The sequence below is a fragment of the Bubalus bubalis genome, chromosome 4 (genome assembly GCF_019923935.1).
Source record: "Bubalus bubalis isolate 160015118507 breed Murrah chromosome 4, NDDB_SH_1, whole genome shotgun sequence".
Taxonomy (NCBI): Eukaryota; Metazoa; Chordata; class Mammalia; order Artiodactyla; family Bovidae; genus Bubalus; species Bubalus bubalis.
Genome location: NC_059160.1, coordinates 127,473,544 through 127,494,044, shown reverse-complemented (window position 1 = coordinate 127,494,044; position 20,501 = coordinate 127,473,544). Strand labels below are relative to the sequence as shown.

General features: G+C 38.6%; 1 protein-coding gene across 7 annotated transcripts in view; it reads left to right on the top strand.

The window, feature by feature from the left end:
* The window catches only part of ARID4B (AT-rich interaction domain 4B), a 138,261-nt gene that overhangs the window by 10,553 nt on the left and 107,207 nt on the right, over positions 1-20,501 (top strand). The window lies entirely within an intron of this gene.

Genomic DNA, 20,501 nt, shown 5'->3' with positions numbered 1-20,501 from the left:
GGATTTTTGGCATTGTGACTTAACTATAGGATATCTAAAGTCCTATGTCAACGTTTTGACGAACAGTGGACTGCTGTCTCCTCATTTGATAATCTTGCAGGGCATACGCTTAGAAGAGTGTCATTGGTAACTTTTTAGTAAGTTTCACTTAAAGTTACACTGATTTCTTATCATTTTCTTTAATAGCAGAAATGAAGATTATATCATCAAATCTTAGACCAAATGGTATTTAAAGAAAAGACTTGCCTTATACTGATGGTAAAAGTTATATTTGAAAATGACTGTAAAGTGCCCAGTAAATAGTGTAGCTTAGTGATTAAGAGGACAAGGCGATGGCACCCACTCCAGCGCTCTTGCCTGGAAAACCCATGGACCGAGGAGCCTGGTGGCTGCAGTCCATGGGGTCGCTAAGAGTCGGGCACGACTGAGCGACTTCACTTTCACTTTTCACTTTCATGCATCGGAGAAGGAAATGGCACCCCACTCCAGTGTTCTTGCCTGGAGAATCCCAGGGACGGGGGAGCCTGATGGGCTGCTGTCTATGGGGTCACACAGAGTCAGACACGACTGAAACAACTTAGCAGTGATTAAGAGCATATGGCTTGGAAAGAGAGAGGTCTTTTTCCCAGGGCTGTCTTTCTGTGTTCTGGCTGTTGAAGTTTGGGGAAAGTTGTTTATTTTTGAAGTGAAAGTAAACATCAGATTCATTTTCTTGCAAAGTGGGATAGTTACCTTACAAGGTTGTGTAAGTACTAAATGAAATAACATTTAACTTAAACTGTACATGTTCTGAGTAGTCAGTACGTGGTAGCTGCATTATTCTGGTAAAAGCTGTCACTTCTTTTATAAATGGGTAGAGTGAGGATTCTTTCATCGAGACTGCTTGAGATTAAATTGGGACTCTGACGCTTGCCAAGTTGTGGGCAGTTTTCTTTAACTTTCTAGGAAGGCTGGTGTCCTTGTCTTATGAGGAACGGTGGTAGCGCTTACCTCATGGGGCTGTTAGGGGTGACTAAGTGTAATGACAGCATCTACTCCATAGGAAGTTCTCACTAAATTGAAGCTATTATTGTTAGTTCATGGAAAGAATGTTTAAATCCTTATGAGTTGAAATGCTTTGGGGGTGATATAGTGACTCCAGTCTCTCTTAACTTAAAGGTTGATTTGAAAGTTGGGGGAAGAAGTTACAGTTTTGTGATTAAGATTGAAGCCTGTTATTACTGTCTTTGTGAAATCCTGAAAAAGACTGTTCAAGGGAAGGTGAAAACCAGATTTCTTTATTCCAAGAACTCTGCCTCCATTTCAGACCTTTATTTATTCTAGCCCTTCCTGATGCAGAATCATCTCTTAGAAAATACTTGCCCTTTCTTCTAATTTGCTGCTGGCTTGCCTAGATGGGATTCTTTCAAGGGAAAAGTAAAGTTTACTTGCAAGCCTAGAGGTTTTTTGTTGGATTAGGTGAGCCACTGGAGACGTTCATTTTCTAAGCAAGCATCCACAGCCAGCCTTGCTTATATAGGGAAAAGTCTTTTTTCTTCTCACGATCTGATCTGATCACTGTTGGATGTGGCAGTTAGTCACCTGAAGCTGCTCTGGCGTGGCGCGCTGTGGGGGTGGGGTGTATGAGGCCTGGGGCCCTGCCAAGCCTGAGTCTGTCTCTACCCGAGAGAGTAAAAGGAAAACTGAACAGACTCAATGACAAAGAGCTACTATTGCTCTCAGAGTTTAAATGAGGCAGCTTGGCTTATACCTATTTGGGAGCTTTAAGAAATTTAGCTTTTTATATTTTCAGTTTTATCTCAGTAAGTGTATCTCATCCAAGGTCCCATTTTATTTTTTTTTATCTGCATATCCTTTTTGAAAGTTGTTCAGTGATTTCTTTTTTTCTTGTCTGGGCCCCTTGGCTTGTGGCATCTTAGTTCCTGGTCCTGGGATTGAACCCAGGGCTCCTGCAGTGAAAACGCAGAGTCCTAACCACTGGACTGCCAGGGCAGCCCTATGTTCAGTGATTTTAAAAAAAAGTTGTTCAGTGTCAGAGGGCTTCACACTTAGTAAGTCACCTAATTTTGCTTTGCCTCAATTTGGAAAATACTTTTCTAAACTAATCTGTCCTGTTCCTAGCAAAATTAAAGAATTTTTTTTTTTTTAAAGTGTAAAAGCAATTGCAGTTGGCTGTAAATGTTAAAAAATTACAGAAAGATAATGTATACAGTGAATAGTAAAAGTCATTACCTTCTTTCTGTTGGTAACTTGATTTAAAAGTTTGGGGTATATTCTTCCGTAACTTTTTCCTTACACATATAAACTTATATATTTTTTGATATATTTTACAAAAATGGACTTATACTTTGCATATTGTTCTGTGGCTGTTTTTACATCTTTCTATATCAATTTATAAAAGATATATGTCATTCTTTTTTGATGCCCTCAGAAAGATTTTATTTGCATTCAGTATGCTATTTTCTCTACTACCAAATGATTTACTTAGAGCAATGCCATGTTTCTTTAGCTTTACGTTAATGGCAGATAAGTATAGGCCTTGCTTAGTGGTGTTTAGCACTCGGTAGACATTCAGTGCATGCGTGCTCAGTTGCTCAATTGTGTCCAACTCTTTGCAACCCCAGGGACTGCAGCCTGCCAGTCTCCTCTGCCCAAGGGACTTTGCAGAAAGGCAGGAATACTGGAGTGGTTCGCCATTTCCTCCTCCAGAGGGTCTTCCTGATTCAGGGATTGAATCTGCATCTCTTGCATTGATGGATTCTTTAACGTTGAGCCACCTGGGAAGCCCAGGTATTCAGTAGGTATTATTAATTTATTTGAATATCTAGTACTACTAGGTGGTGAATAGACCCAGTCCTCTGTAACATTTATGATAGTCTCTCATAACTCTATAGATTATTATTACAGCTACTGTTTGAAATCTGATTGCATGAGATTGCTTTTAAAAGGTAAGCCGTGGGAGGTAGTGAGGGAACATCCCGTGCTATATGGCTGTTTCTGAAGAAGCTAATGTTGTTCTTGGGATCTCTAGGAACGTTTATTAGAAAGGTTACTTTGGGACAGACCACTCTAGGTAATGACCCCAGCAGATGCTTAGTCAGAACATGTGGTTTGTAAAGTATTTTTTTTTTAAGCACTGTAGTTAGGTTTTTAAATGGCACATTACGTTTGTAAAATTTCATAATCATTAGTTATTTCTTAAAACATCCCTTTGAGGCAGGTCAGCAGCATTTTTCGTTTTTTATGGTTGAAGAAGCAGATGCAAAGATGTTGAGTGATTTGCCCACGGGCACACTAAACTTATGGCAGAATCTGTTCTTCTGTTAGTAAACTGAACCATGCTGCTTTCTGCTAGTTATGCGTGAGTTATAAAGGTGTTATCATTTCGTGACCTTTTGATGGGTTTATGGAATAGCAAGTATAGCTTAGAAACCATTTACCTACTTTCATTGAAAGGAACAGTTTTAAAGCTAAAACTTATTTGCACTGTGATAGTAAATATTTTAGGGAAATTTATCCTATTCTCTTAAATGTAGAAGAAATTATATGAAAATATATTAAAATGAACTACAGTGGACTTAGTTTTTCTAGGAGAACCTATTCTAGTTTGAAATTGTAAGTAAGAGGAAAATAGTACAAGGCTTGAAGATATTTTAAAGTAGGAGAAAAATGAATTGTCAGGGTATATTTTCATGAGTAATTTGAGTTGAAACACTATGGCTCATAGAGTCAGAAGAGATTTTTAAAGATCGTTTGGACCATTGGATTTAGAGCCCAACTCCCCTGCCATGTAACAGCATGGAAGATTATCTAGGCTAAAAAAGTGTCCTACACCTTCCTTACTCATGCCCACCCCAAAAATGTATCTAGAATTTTGGTAGCATTCCTTAAGTTATAAGTTTACTTGTCTGAAATACCCTCTATTTACTTGTTAGGACTTAATTCTATTGTTCTATAAATTGCTGGTGCATTTTTAAAAAATATTTGAAAATTCAGGATTAACTCCTACGTACTTTTCTTTTTAAGATGTCAAGAAACTATTATGTAAGAGTTTACAAGTTGAATTTTGAAGCATTGAACAGGACAGAGGAAACATATCACTGCTAAATTTTACTGCTACTACCTGTGTTGTTCACAAACTTTAGCAAATTCTTGCAGAATGGTGACAGATTTAGGCTGTATTTGTTTCATATTGCTGCTATAACAAGTTGCCAAATATTTAGTGGCTTAAAACAACACAGAGTTATTGTTTTATAGTTCTGTATGTCAGAAATCTGAACTGGGTCTCAGTGAACTGAATTCCTTCCTTGGTCTCTTGGGGAAAATGTTCCTTGCTTTTTGCAGCCTCCGGAGGCTGTATACATACTGTTGGTTGTGTTCACTCCTGTCTTCAAAGCCAGCACCTTAGTATCTTCAAATCTCTCTGGTTTTGACACTACTTCTGCCTCCCTCTTTCACTTATATTAGGGCCCTTGTGATCTCGTTGGGCTCATTCAGATAATCCAGGATAATCTTCCCATTTCAACGTCAGTTGGTTAGTAACCTTAATTCTGTCTGCAGCCTTAATTCCCTCTTGCTATTTAACAGCAGTTTCACAGATTCAGGGAATTAGGATACAGACATTTTTGGGGAGGCCATTATTTTGCCTACTACAGACTCCTTAGTTCAGCAGGATCTGTTTAACCTTTTAGGCTGTTCCATAAAATGAGATTAATATTTACTGTTTGCTACAAGGGAATTTTATGGAAATGGAAATTATATGCCATTGCAGACAGACCATGCATAGAATACACTCAGAAATATTAACTGATGCTTTCTGGTTGGTCTTATGTATTAGGTAGATGCTTAACTTGTGGATAGGTCGTCTCCACGGTAAGCAGTGAGTGGGCTTGGTAAACTCCAATCTCAATACCTGGAGTTACACTTGGCCTCTGGAAGCAGAACAGGATGTCAGTGACTCAACAGGCTTTCCAGAGAATGAGCCTTCTCTGCTGTTGTTTACTTTTCATTTGACTCTTATAAAGGCAGGCTTTTGTCTTAGAATTCAGCTTTTCCAGACCTTTGCTGGTTGAGGATAGTGTTAATTTATAGCATAGAGTTGAAAAAAATAGATGAATGCATAACTGTAATTTGTTTTATGGTTTGAATCTGTTTTAGTCTGAAAGATACAACACATTTTTTTAAGCAGTATGCTTTTCTACTTGCTAGGATTTTTCAAAGAAAGTTATGACAATAATTAATGGAGAGGCCTTGAGTAATTGTAGTTTTAAATCTCAACTCCTGATGATTGATTGTTTTGTATGTGCCAACTTCATATTCTTTTTTGAAGTTAAACTTGGGGAATTGCTGTGTTTAGTGTTGTCATTTCCTAAATTTTCTTTTAGTCTTTCAGCTCTCAAAACTGTGGTGCTGTGAGGCAGGATTCACAGAATAGAGTAGTAGATAGTGGAAATGGCTGTTAGAAAAGCATTTTCTAAAGTCAAAGGGAATTTTAAGGGTAGATATGTCATCTCTGTTATTTCTGTCTCCAGGTTAAAATTTGAGTTACATTTTTCTAGGGGCTCCCCTGGTAGCTCTGCTGGTAAAGAATCTTCCTGCAATGCAGGCGACCCCGGTGCGATTCCTGGGTTGGGAACATCCCTTGAAGAAGGGATAGGCTACCCACTCCAGTATTCTTGGGCCTCCCTGGTGGCTCAGCTGGTAAAGAATCCGCCTGCAATGTGGATGACCTGGGTTCGATCCCTGGGTTTGGAAGATCCCCTGGAGGAGAGCATGGCAACCCACTCCGGTATTCTTGCCTGGAGAATCCCCATGGACAGAGGTGCCTAGTGGGCTACAGTCCATGGGCTTGCAAAGAGTTGGACACGACTGAGCAAGTAAGCACACAGCACAGCTCTAGAATAAACATAACAAAACAGTCCTATGTGATCATTCGCTAGGTTATCTTGTAGATATAGATGGAAAGAGAAGTCCACTGATTGTCTTATTGCAAATATGTTTCAAGTAAGAAATAGAAATTTTCTCAGTTCTGTGGTAGGAATAAGTTGGTTTTTCTCTGCATTGCATTATCACGTATTTCTTTGCACACATAGCTGCTGATTGAGTATGATTTAAGTTAGAATGTGTCTGAAGATTGAGTTGTAACCAGTCATTTGGCTCTTCTAGCATTAGCGGATCCTCTGATTCTGACCCTTCTGTCATTTTCCTCTATTTATCCTCTCCATAGTTCTAGCAGTGCCCTTATCACACTCTAATGACAGGCAGTAAATCCTGGACAATTATTTTCATACATGCATCAGTACAAAATAAGTTGCACAAAGTTCTGTCTGCCCTGAGTTGTAAATTTATTCTCTTAAGGTTTCTATTTTACATATATCAACTATTTCTGTTTTATATATATCAAATAGTGTTTTTTAGAATGTAGATAAATGAATGATTTGAGTTTGGTAGCACATATGGTACTGTATTCAAATTATCTAACTTTTAAAAAATTAAATATCAGCACCTCATTTTAATGAAGGTGATAAATTCAAGCACCACCCTTCATTCTCAGATGTCATTACAGGTGTATTGGAAGCAAACACGCGTGTGTTTCAGGCTGTGCTGTTGCACACCTCGCCACCCTTGCGATGGGCAGCAGTGGAATGGAGTCGTTAGGTTTAGATTCGGCACTGCCCCTTAACTAGTTGCAAGGCCTTTGGCAGTTATGTAAAATGGGGAGAATAATATTTGTTCCAGACACATCATACATTCAAGAACTGTGAGGGACTCTAAAGACTTCTGCTGGTCCTAAAAGAAGACTTAGATTCCTTTGCAAGCTAAGGCTGTGGGCAGCTACCACCCATGGATAAGAATTATGAATTCAAACTGGTGTAGACCTGCCTCCTCACTTGGATCTCTTGACTCATAATCCAGTGTTCCTTTCCATTATATTGTAGAGAACTGCTCTACTTGTAAACCAGTGCCAGGATTCGGATCTCCTCAAATGAAAGGTTAAATGGTGATAGGCAAGAAGTGTTTTTTTGTTTTGTTTTGTTTTGTTTTGTTTTAATGAGAAAATAACTCCTTGATGTATTAGTGTCTGATGTTAATTTTTGATGAGACTGAACTCTCAGGATTTGTTATCGTTATTAGGATATTAAACTTATGGAAATTTTAAAAACACAGTTTATCCCCTAGAAAAACACTAAAAGCTTCTTATGTATATGAACTTGGATTAAGTTCAAACTTTAAGATGTACAGTGAGAGACTTACAAGGCTGCAGTTTTTAATGAATGAAATGCCTCTGTGAGTGGATCAAAGCCAGCTTTCATGGTAAGTATGAAGAATGTGTTTTAGTTCCCCATCTCCATGCCCATCCAGTTACAACTTAAATTGCCTTGATTGCATATTAGCTGAATTAAGTGTTGATGAAACAAATATAGGGTCCTAATTAAGCACAATGAAGATCTTACATTAGTGAAGCGGTATATTACCTAAGCACAAATCTGCTAAACAAATATTTAACCAGTCCAGTGGGTAGGCACAGTGACTATAATGCAGATAGTAATTTACATGAATGTTTAATATGATGTAGTAATTGGCATTTGGATTCATATAAATATGTTATTTGAAATACAGTATTTTTAAGTTTTGGAAAATTGAATGATATTCAAATCTGGGGACTCTAATAAAAACAGATTGTTAGAGATGAATACACTTGAGGGTAGCAAGCACACTGGTGATACACAGCTTTAAAACTTTATTATGGAAACTTAAAACATGCTAAAATGAAGTTCAGGTGATTTTCCCATCCTTAGCTTCAGCCATTGTCAACATTTTGCCTTTCTTGTTTTATCCTTTTTACTCTGCTGCTCCTTCTCTCCCCTCCCCATCACCATGTGGGATTCTAAAGCAAATTCCAAGTATTATTTCACAGATATCTTTATCCAAAACATAGGTACAATGCCATTGTCACAACTAATAATATTAACAATTTTCTAATGATATCCTATCAGAGAAGACAATGGCACCCCACTCCAGTACTCTTGCCTGGAAAATCCCATGGATGGAGGAGCCTGGTGGGCTGCAGTCCATGGGGTCGCTAAGAGTCGAACACGACTGAGCGACTTCACTTTCACTTTTCACTTTCATGCATTGGAGAAGGAAATGGCACCCCACTCCAGTGTTCTTGCCTGGAGAATCCGAGGGACCGGGGAGCCTGGTAGACTGCCCTCTGTGGGGTCGACAGAGTCGGACACGACTGAAGTGACTTAGCAGCAGCAGCAGCAATGATATCCTATAGTTAGAAATGTTCAGATTTCTCTGTCTCCAAAATGTTTTTTACAGTTGGATTGTTTGCATTAAGTTCCAGATAAAGTCCTCATGTTGCAATTGAAAGTTATGTCTCTTAAGCTGAGTCATTTATTCTGTTAAGTCTCCGCCCTTTTCATGCCTTATATTTGATGAAGGATCCATGTCATTTAATCTTTCCCTCATTCTTTGTTTGACTCATTGCATCTTTTTGATTTTTGTTTAACCCCTAACTTTCCCGTAAGCTGGTCATTAGTTCCAGAGGCTTTTTTAGTGAGCATTCTTCATAGTAGGTGCAGCATTCTTTCTACTGCATATCATCAGGAGGCAGGTAATGCTAGGTTACCTCACTGTTAGTAATGCTGTGATTGGTCAGTGATCTTCAGTGTTGTCGGTCTTACCTGGCTATTATAAACATCCTGTCAGCTTTCACTCAGTGGTTTCAGCACCTGCTAGTGATTGCTGCCTGCTCCATTGTATAAGGATTACAAAATAGTTTTTTAATTATATCACTCCTACTACATTTATTAGTTGAAATTCTTTATATTTAGTGACTCTGCAATACAGAAATGCAGAATAAATGATTATTTCCCCCCTGACTTTGCTGGTTTAGAATAATGGGTTGGTGCTACAGGAAGCTCTTAAAATGACCAGTGAAGTTTTTTGTTTGTTTCTGTTTTAGTTGTTTTAGTGTCACGGATTTTAATGTATTATTTGTGTCTTCATCCGTTGTGGTTGCTGTTAGTGATACTTTAATTTTCTCATCTTTGGGCGTTTGGAGTCTCTTCAAATGGATTCCTATGTTCTTTTGATAACTTCATTACTTTTTGTCACAAGGAATCTCAGGTTCATCTTATACATTTCTTGTCCCAGACTGGGAATCAGATACTTCTTCAGGAAGCCCTGGTTTCTTCAAGCGAGAAATGGTTTTTAGAAATCACAGTCAGGATATTAGGGGAATTACTTGCTACTGGTTTCGTTACTGCGTCTAGATATTTATAGTGCTTAGACTCAGGAAATGATTGTTTTTTTTGTTTTGTTTTTAAAGAAGAGAAATAAATAGATGACTTTTACTGATATTTTAATTTCCATAAAAATTACAGAGATTTAAAAAAAATAAATTTTATTTATTTACTTTTGGATATGTTGGGTCTTTGTTGCTGTACAGGCTTTTTTCTCTCGTTGTGGCCAACAGGGGCTACTCTGTTGGGGCCAAGCGGGGTGTGTGGGCTTCCCATTGCAGAGTCTTCTTTTGCTGTGGAGCGTGGGCTCTAGGCTGTGTGGGCTTAGTAGTTGCGGCTCCTGGCGCTGCAGTGCAGACTCAGTAGTTGTGGTACATGGGCTTTGTTGCTCCAGAGCGTGTGGCATTTACCTGGACCAGGAATTGAACCCACATCTCTGCATTGGCAGGTGGAGTCTTTACCACTGAGCCGCCAGGGAAGCCCCAGAGTTTTGATTTTGACTTATTTTAATTTGTATCTTTTTTATTTTATGCTAAAAATCCTTTATGCTAAAAATAATCCTAACAACTTAAGCATATATTGCATATAACATATATACATTTTGAAATAATGCATCTTACTAGTCATAAGAAGACTAATTAATGCAACTTAAGATTCCTTTATGTTATTTTTGTCCTTAGGCTATATTCCACTAGGGATATAAGAACAGAATACTTATTTTAAATTGGCTTGAAATAATTGTTCCTATGTCCTTATCCTGCCAACTTGAAAAACAGGTCATTTACTTCACTTTGCTTTTGGTTTTTCAGGAATACTCTGATTTTTCCTTATTAATTTTTTGATATAAAATATTTACATTGTTTCAAAATGCTAGGGGTATTTTTTTAAAAGATGCTGCTGCTTGACACATCATCAGATCAGATCAGATCAGTTGCTCAGTCGTGTCCGACTCTTTGCGACCCCATGAATCGCAGCATGCCAGGCCTCCCTGTCCATCACCAACTCCTGGAGTTCACTCAGACTCATGTTCATTGAGTCAGTGATGCCATCCAGCCATCTCATCCTCTGTCGTCTCCTTCTCCTCCTGCCCCCAATCCCTCCCAGCATCAGAGTCTTTTCCAATGAGTCAACTCTTCGCATGAGGTGGCCAAAGTACTGGAGTTTCAGCTTTAGCATCATTCCTTCCAAAGAAATCCCAGGGCTGATCTCCTTCAGAATGGACTGTTTGGATCTCCTTGCAGTCCAAGGGACTCTCAAGAGTCTTCTCCAACACCACAGTTCAAAAGCATCAATTCTTCGGCGCTCAGCCTTCTTCACAGTCCAACTCTCATATCCATACATGACCACAGGAAAAACCATAGCCTTGACTAGACGAACCTTTGTTGGCAAAGTAATGTCTCTGCTTTTGAATATGCTATCTAGGTTGGTCATAACTGTCCTTCCAAGGAGTAAGCGTCTTTTAATTTCATGGCTGCAGTCACCATCTGCAGTGATTTTGGAGCCCAGAAAAATAAAGTCTGACACTGTTTCCCCATCTATTTCCCATGAAGTGATGGGACCGGATGCCATGATCTTCGTTTTCTGAATGTTGAGCTTTAAGCCAACTTTTTCACTCTCCACTTTCACTTTCATCAAGAGGCTTTTAGTTCCTCTTCACTTTTTGCCATAAGGGTGGTGTCATTTGCATATCTGAGGTTATTGATATTTCTCCCGGCAATCTTGATTCCAGCTTGTGCTTCTTCCAGTCCAGCGTTTCTCATGATGTACTCTGCATAGAAGTTAAATAAGCAGGGTGACAATATACAGCCTTGACGTACTCCTTTTCCTACATGGAACCAGTCTGTTCCATGTCCAGTTCTAACTGTTGCTTCCTGACCTGCATACAAATTTCTCAAGAGGTAGGTCAGGTGGTCTGGTATTCCCATCTCTTTCAGAATTTTCCACAGTTTATTGTGATCCACACAGTCAAAGGCTTTGGCATAGTCAATAAAGCAGAAATAGATGTTTTTCTGGAACTCGCTTGCTTTTTCAATGATCCAGCGGATGTTGGCAATATGAGCTCTGGTTCCTCTGCCCTTTCTAAAACCAGCTTGAACATCAGGAAGTTCACAGTTCACATATTGCTGAAGCCTGGCTTGGAGAATTTTGAGCATTACTTTACTAGTGTGTGAGATGAGTGCAATTGTGTGGTCGTTTGAGCATTCTTTGGCATTGCCTTTCTTTGGGATTGGAATGAAAACTGACCTTTTCCAGTCCTGCGGCCACTGCTGAGTTTTCCAAATTTGCTGGCATGTTGAGTGCAGCACTTGCACAGCATCATCTTTCAGGATTTGGAATAGCTCAACTGGAATTCTATCACCTCCACTAGCTTTGTTCGTAGTGATGCTTTCTAAGGCCCACTTGACTTCACATTCCAGGATGTCTGGCTCTAGGTCAGTGATCACACCATCGTGATTATCTGGGTTGTGAAGATCTTTTTTGTACAGTTCTACATCATAATTCTCCCCATATTCTATCATTAACTAAAGCAGTGTATCATTTTACCATATGTTTTAAAATTTAATATCTGCTTGTAAGAGTTTTTAAGGTTCAAATTTAAAAGTCCAGTGGATGGCTGCTAGATGGCAGTAAATAGTTCTTGTTTATATATTGCTTCTTGGAATTTCCAATGTTTTACTGGATTTTGCCATTAGAAGGCAAATGGATATATACTTGCTTAAAAGTTGTGATTGTGATGTTTGCAGATAATCTGTAAATAATTCCACCCTCCTCCGTAGTCAATTAACAACTATTTAAAGATGTCTTACAGGCTGATGTATTGAAATCACAACACAGAGTCAAACTTTTATATTATGTGGCTTAAATTTGCCAGACGGGGCACTTTCCTATTGGAGGAGAAAGAAGGAATCTTATCCCAAAAGTTTTTTTGTATGTATAATTTTGCTGAATGCCTGGCTACCATGGAAATAGATGTTAAAATAAGCTCTTGAGTAGGTAGGTGGTGACAAAACTGGCTGTACTGGGTTGCTAGACTTTATTTGGCCCTATCTTCCTCTCATCCTTCCTCTTTGTTTTGTTTGTTTTTTCAGTATCTCTGCTTTTAGAATATTCTGTGTGCTGGCTTATGTAAGTTCCATCAGTGGTTTGCTTTTGCTTACATTGGTACTATTTAGATAAGTAAGGTATTTTATCTCGTAGGTTATTGAATTGGCTTTTTTTTTAAGTAAATTCTTACTGATTTACTATAGTTAAGGGGTATAGACTGGTATATTGATGGTGTTGGGTTTTTTTTTTTTTTTTTTTTCCCTTTTAAGCAGTTTTTTTGAAGTGGGCACATTAGGTGTTAATGCTTCTTGGAAAAGGTCTGGAAGGACCTGTATCAAGTTGTTAATGGTAGTGGGAGTATAGAAAATGTTTAGTGTCTACTTTGTATTGTTAAAATGTTTGATTTTTTTTTAATCAAATGTGTACTGCTTCATTAACTGTAAAAATTTTCCACTTCCAAAAAATTTGTTAGTGGTCAGTAATTCAAATATATAAAAATCTGAGGAAAAGTAAAAATCCTCTGTTATTGCATTTATTTATTTATTTGGCCTTGACTCTGACATTGAATTGTGTGGTCCTTAGTCACTGTACCTAGATACCAAGGCTAACACTGCTTATGTCAGTGTTGTCATGAGGTTAAATGGGATAATATCACTAAAGCATAATGCCTGGCACATGATGAGTGAGCAGGGGCGTCTTCGTAGATGCTCTGTAGGTCTTAGGAGTGGTATAGCTGCGTACATATGAGGAGTGTATTGTGGAATCTTACAAGAGCTTGTCTTCATTTGAGCTCACAACCTTCTCTTGGCACTTCAACTTTTCTTCCCTGTGTGTATATTCCCAGAGGACTCATTTCCAGTTTTTCTGCCCAACAGAGACTTCGGGTCCACTTTATACCTGTTGTGTTACTGTTACCTACAAATTGGTATATTCATTTATCTTGCTCAGTAAAATGTAAGAAGTCAGCATTCAGGTTTAACAGGTCTCCTTGATGAATTGACCTCATCAATATCGGACTGGGTCATGTGATTTTAAAACAGGATTTTTTGGTTTATTTCTTCCAGATGTCACTGTAGATATAACCTGGTAAGTTTGGAATTTTCAAGAGCCTTTGTCGATAGATAAATCAACAGCTTTGGAAATAAATGGAACTATTCCCAGAATATTACAGATATGAGGTTTTTGTAGGCATATGTCTACAAACACTTCACGAAAGCAAACTCTTGGGGACAATCAGGATGACCGCAAAACTATATCACATATAATATGTAATGAAATACTGAAGCATATAACTTATTTGGGGATATATTCATATTGTTGAAGTCCAAATATCTATTTTTTTCATTTAATTTTCCTAATGGTTAAAACACATAGCCAATAAGTTTTTAAAAATACATAAAGTAATATAGTAAAAAAAACTTGCATCCCATCTTTTCCCTCCATTTTTTTGAATTTCCTTCTTTCTGCTGTTGTTTATCATGCATCATCATCATTCCAGTATTTCCTATGCAGAGAAAAACACAGATTTGCCTTCTTATTCCTCTCTCTTTTTTTTTTTACCTTCAGTTTTTAAATTATACTTACTATTCTGCACTTTTCAGATGTGTCACTTTAACACATCTGGGAAATGTTTCTATACCAGTACATAGAGAGTGCCCTCATTCGTGTGTTCTCTTTTTTGAGGTATAATTTTTACACCAAAAAATTAAGCCATTATAAATGTAAAAACCAATGATTTTAAAATAAATGCATAGAGTTATGCCTTTATCACCACAGTCCAGTTTTAGAACATTTTTATCACCCCTAAAAAGTTACTTCCTGCCCATGTGCAGTCTATGCTTACTCCCATCTTGAGCCTCAGGTGACCCTGGAGCTCCACACTTGTTTTTGCCAGCCCTGTGCTAGTCAGTTTTGTGGATGTGATGTAGTTTTTGAAAACCACTCCCCTATTTTTTGATGTTTGGGTTGCTGTTGACGTTTTGCTTTTACAAACAATTCTGAGTTGAGGTAACTGTACATACATTATTTCATACCTATGCAAGAGTATCTATAGGATAAGTTTCCAGGAGGAGGGTTACTGATTTAAAGGGTGTATATACTTTTTTTTTAATAATTATTGCAGGTTTTCCCCATATAGGTTATACAGACTTACATTCTCCCCTGCAGTGTAATCGTTTGTTTTCCCAAACATTACCAGCCAAGTATGTTACCAGATTTCTCAACTTCTGCCAGTCTGCTAGTGGAAAATGGTATCTTGGAGTCATTTTATTTGCATTTCTGTTATAAATGACTTTGGTCTTCTTTTTATACATTTAAGGGCCATTTACTTGTATTTATTTTTATGTCAACTATCGGTTCATTTTTCTGTTCAGTAGTTAGTCCTTTTAAAAATGACTCATTTCTAGGTGTTCTTTAAAACCAGAGATTAACTCTTTGTAGAGATACGAATTATAATCCTTTTAGAGTTTGTCATTTGTGTTTCGATTTGCTTACTTTGTGTAGTTTTTGTTTGTCATGTAATTTTTTATTGCTAAATTTATCAATATTTCCTCTTATAGCTTCTGAACTTTGAGTTTATTAATTATTTAAAGTAAGGCCTATATTGAATATCCTTCCAAGGTCATTAACTCGTCACCAGTTTGAATTAAGTTAGAGATTTAGCCAGATCTACTGACTTGCATCTGTGACAAATACCTTTGAACATGTTATCTGACATGTATACAAGTATATCTGTTGGATAAATTTTCGTGTATATTCTTGGGGCTGTGGATATGCATGTTTATAAAATTTTGACAGTTACCATCACACTGAATACATGTTTTTTCCAAGACCATTAAGATACATAATTGCTAGTAACTGGTGAGGAAATTAATGGTGACTTGTGTTCAAGGTGCCAGATTGTGAAACTCCTGCAGTACTACTAGAAAAGCTTTGGTCAGAAATAGAATGTGACGGTGTGCAAGTGTTAGTTGCTCAGTCATGTCCGACTCTTTTCCACCTTATGGACGGACTGTAGCCCACCAGGCCCCTCTGTGCATTGGATTCTCCAGGCTGGAATACTGGAGTGGATTGCCATGCCTTCTTCCAGGGGATCGTGTTGGACTAGGGATCAAACCCGTCTCTTACATCACCTGCATTGGCAAGCAGGTTCTTTACCACTAGTGCCACCTGGGAAGCTCCACAGAATAGAATACTTGGCTGTAAATAATAATCTTTTTCCATTATGTATTGATCTTCAAGGCAACAGAATTAAATTTTAGAAATTCTTGAAGAATTTCCATTATCTCTTAAAGTGCCATTTCTGCATCGTCCTTCTTGACATTTGCCCTAGAGCACCACTTGTACAGGTGCACGAGGAAGCATGTTCTAATTATGTTTATTGCAGCCTGTTTGTGATAGTGAAAAACTGGACACCACTTATATCATTAGTAGAAAAGTTGAACCATCGTTAATTCCTACAATGATTATATCACTAAAGTAATTTGATAGTATTTACTGATTGGAAAGATCTCCAATACGTTTTTTCTGTGAAAGAAACAAATTTGAAAGGCAGTGTGTTAAATATAGTACCAATTATGAAAAATATATTCACAGAAATACTATATATGGACACATAGACATGTGTATAAATGGAAAAATCTGGAAAAACATATCCCCGAATGATAAAAGTGATTATCATTAGGAAGTGGCTTGGGATTGTGTATGGTAATTTAGAACTCTCTTTTAAGGTTTTGTTATTTATACAAGGATAAGATACTCATAGATTGTGGAGCTAAAAGCTAATTTTACACATACTTTAGCAATAAAAGTATGTTGTATTGTACATGTATCCTTGTAAATGCAGAGTAAGGGGACTGGAAGGATATTATGAATAGAAAACAGTAGTCTTGTTGATGAGGGATGTGAGAAGAGAAGAGAAGAACAACTGCGTGTACTTTTGTGTACTTCTGTATTTCTGTATTTTCATAAAGCAAATGATGAATTCATGTATTAATGTCTGTGATGGAAAAAGGAGTAAATTCTTTGAGACCAAGAATTCATATGAGAATATGATTTCATTTTGTCAGGCTCATTTAACAGTTCTTAATGAAAATACTAGCTGCTAGTTGAATCACTAGGTAGAGAATAAAGATACATTTTACTAGTTTGCTGATTTTTTACTTGATGTGTTTTCATCACTTTAGGGCAAATACAAGAATAAAAATAAGTAAACCTTTTCCCATATACCATCATGAATACTAGTTGTTTCTAATATCATGCAGGATGGTAAATACAGAGTTGTTCTCTTCACTTATATCCTCATCTGAAATTTTCTCTTCTCCTCTTTTCTTCTACAACTTCTCCTGCAGTCTGGACATCTCTCTAGTTCAGTTTTCTTAGTTTACTGGCCCAGGATCAGATCTGTTCTCATGAAATGGGAGTTAGCAGTGATGTTTCCAGTCAGTCCTGCTTTCTCCATCTACCTTGTATTTTGTTCCAGATTATGGCGAGAAATACTGCTGCTGCTAAGTCACTTCAGTCGTGTCTGACTCTGTGCGACCCCATAGATGGCAGCCCACCAGGCTCTGCCATCCCTGGGATTCTTCAGGCAAGAACACTGGAGTGGGTTGCCATTTCCTTCTCCAATGTATGAAAGTGAAAAGTGAAAGTGAAGTCACTCAGTCGTGTCTGACTCTTCGCAACCCCGTGGACTGAAGCCTACCAGGCTCCTTCGTCCATGGGATTTTCCAGGCCAGAGTACTGGAGTGGGTTGCCATTGCCTTCTCCAGAGAAATACCTGGAGTAACAGGCAAATTTGGCCTTGGAGTACAGAACGAAGCAGGGCAAAGGCTAATAGAGTTTTCCCAAGAGAACGCACTGGTCATAGCAAGCACCCTTTTCCAGCAACACAAGAGTAGACTCTACACTTGGACATCACCAGATGGTCAATACTGAAATCAGATTGATTATATTCTTTGCAGCAAAAGATGGAGAAGCTCTATACAGTGAGCAGAAACAAGACTGGGAGCTGACTGTAGCTCAGATCATGAACTCTTTATTGCCAAATCAGACTTACATTGAAGAAAGTAGGGAAAACCACTGGACCATTCAGGTATGACCTAAATCAAATCCCTTATGATTTATACAGTGGAAGTGAGAAATAGATTCAAGGGATTAGACATGATAGAGTGCCTGAAGATCTATGGACAGAGTTTTGTGACATTGTACAGGAGACAGGGATCAATACCATCCCCAAGAAAAAGAGATGCGAAAAGGCAAAATGGTTATCTGAGGAGGCCTTACAAATAGCTGTGAAAAGAAGAGAAGTGAAAGGCAAAGGAGAAAAGGAAAGATATACCCATTCCAATGCAGAGTTCCAAAGAATAGCAAGGAGAGATAAGAAAGCCTTCCTCAGTGATCAATACAAAGAAATAGAGGAGAACAATAGAATGGGAAAGACTAGAGATCTCTTCAAGAAAATTAGAGATACCAAGGGAACATTTCATGCAAAGATGGGCTCAACACAGGACAGAAATGGTATGGACCTAACAGAAGCAGAAGATATTAAGGAGAGGTGGCAAGAATACAGAACAGCTATACAAAAAAGATCTTCACGACCCAGATAATCACGATGGTATGATATCTCATCTAAGGCCAGACATCCTGGAATGTGAAGTCAAGTGGGCCTTAGGAAGCGTCACTACAAACAGAGCTAGTGGAGATGATGGGATGTTGAGCTCTTTCAAATCCTAAAAGATGATGCTGTGAAAGTGCTGTACTCAATATGCCAGCAAATTTGGAAAACTTAGCAGTGGCCACAGGACTGGAAAAGGTCAGTTTTCATTCCAGTCCTAAAGAAAGGCAGTGCCAAAGAATGCTCAAACTACCACACAATTGCACTCATCTCACACACTAGCAAAGTAATGCTCAAAATTCTCCAAGCCAGGCTTCAACAGTACGTGAACTATGAAGTTCCAGATGTTCAAGCTGGATTTAGAAAAGCCTAGGAACCAGAGATCAAATTGCCAACATCCATTGGATCATCGAAAAAGGAAGAGCATTCCAGAAAAACATCTGCTTCTGCTTTATTGACTACTCCAAAGCCTTTAACTGTGTGGATCTCAACAAACTGTGGAAAATTCTTCAAGAGATGGGATTACCAGACCACCTGATCTGCCTTCTGAGAAATCTTTTTGCAGGTTAGGAAGCAACAGTTAGAGCTGGCCATGGAACAACAGACTGGTTCCAAATCGGGAAAGAAGTACGTCAAGGCTGTTTATAGCCACCCTGCTTATTTAACTTATATGCAGAGTACATCATGAGAAATGCCGGGCTGGATGAAGCACCAGCTGGAATCAAGATTGCTGGGAGAAATATCAATAACCTCAGATATGCAGATGACACCACACTTATGGTAGAAAGCGAAGAACTAAAGAGCCTCTTGATGAAAGTGAAAGAAGAGAGTGAAAAGGTTAGCTTTAAAGCTCAACATTCAGAAAATGAAGATCATGGCATCTGGTCCCATCACTTCGTAGCAAATAGTTGGGGAAACAGTGAGCGACTTTATTTTTGGGGGCTCCAAAAGCAGTGCAGATGGTGGCTACAGCCATGAAATTAAAAAATGCTTGCCTCTTGGAAGAAAAGTTATGAGCAACCTAAGACAGCATATTAAAAAGCAGAGACATTACTTTGCCAACAAAGGTCCATCTAGTCAAGGCTATGGTATTTCCAGTAGACATGTATGAATGCAAGAGTTGGACTATAAAGAAAGCTGAGTGCTGAAGAATTGACGCTTTTGAACTGTGTTGTTGTAAAAGACTCTTGAGAGTCCCTTGGACTGCACGGAGATCTAACCAGTCCATCCTAAAGGAGGTCAGTCCTGAATATTCATTGGAAGGGCTGTGTTTAAGCCGAAACTCCAATACTTTGGCCACCTGAAGCAAAGAACTCACTCATTTGAAAAGACCCTGGTGCTGGGAAAGATTGAGGGCAGGAGGAGAAGGAGATGACGGAGGATGAGATGGTTGGATGGCATCACTGACTCAATGGACATGAGTTTGGATAAACTCCGGCAGTTGGCGATGGACAGGGAGGCCTGGCGTGCTGCAGTCCACAGGGTCACAAAGAGACACGACTGAGCAGCTGAATTGAACTGAAGGGTCTCTCCATTCTGTGTTGTGTTCTTCTAGTTCTTGCATTTTGCACATGGCGGCCACAGTGATCTAAGACCTACATCAGATTATGTTAATCCTATGCACAGAATTTTGTAATGGTTCTATTGCTGTCAGGTCCTGCTTGTCCGCTAGTGGTCAGAATGCTTCTCAATATGATCATTAATAATTGTATTGCCACATTTCCCCTTGCACTCCAGTTCTCCAGAGTGTATTTCTCATTTCAGACTGTCTGAACATCTTGATTCCTTTTCATTGACCACCTTCCCTGATACCCTAAGACTGATTTATCTCCCTTTATACAAAACGTGGTCACAGTAGTTATCTGTGTGCTGTAATTGCTTACTAACTGATGCCTCCACTAGACTTCGTCTCAGATTATGAACCCGTTCCTATTCAGTTCCTGTATATAATCAGCTTTAGGTCAAATATGTGAATCGGTGGATGGTTAATCTTATCATGCATGCCCCTCTCAGCCATTTTCTTCTTACCCTTCGCTTGTTCTTTCTCCACCTAGCGATGGAGGGAGTAGAAGAAATAGGGAAACGGGTAGGGAAAAAGGAAACTTGGGAAAAGAGAAGGAAAGTGTGCTGCTGGGTTCTAGTATTCTATGCCTAATCCTTTTTCCCCCCTCACACTTTAAGGATAAAATAATTTATTGTCGTCATTACAAAGGATGGACAGTTGCTTGTTCAGTTTCAGATTTCTGGGCAAGTGATATGGTTTTTAGTTTGAAAACTGGAAAGGCAATATTTGTATGCTGAAGTATTAAGAGAAATGGTGCTGATGCCTGCCAGTTACTCTCAAGTCCCTGTCCTGTAATTCCTGCATCTGCCACAGCTGACTCTGGTTCTGATACATGGTCTCTTTCTTCAAACCCGGTTAAGCGTGCTTTGTAATTTTTATTAAAGGCTGGACATGATATACTGGGTAAAAGGAACTGAGGCCTTTAATAGGTGGGTTTATGTTTATTGTATTGGAGAAGAAAATGGCAACCCACTCCAGTGTTCTTGCCTGGAGAATCCCAGGGACGGGAGAGCCTGGTGGGCTG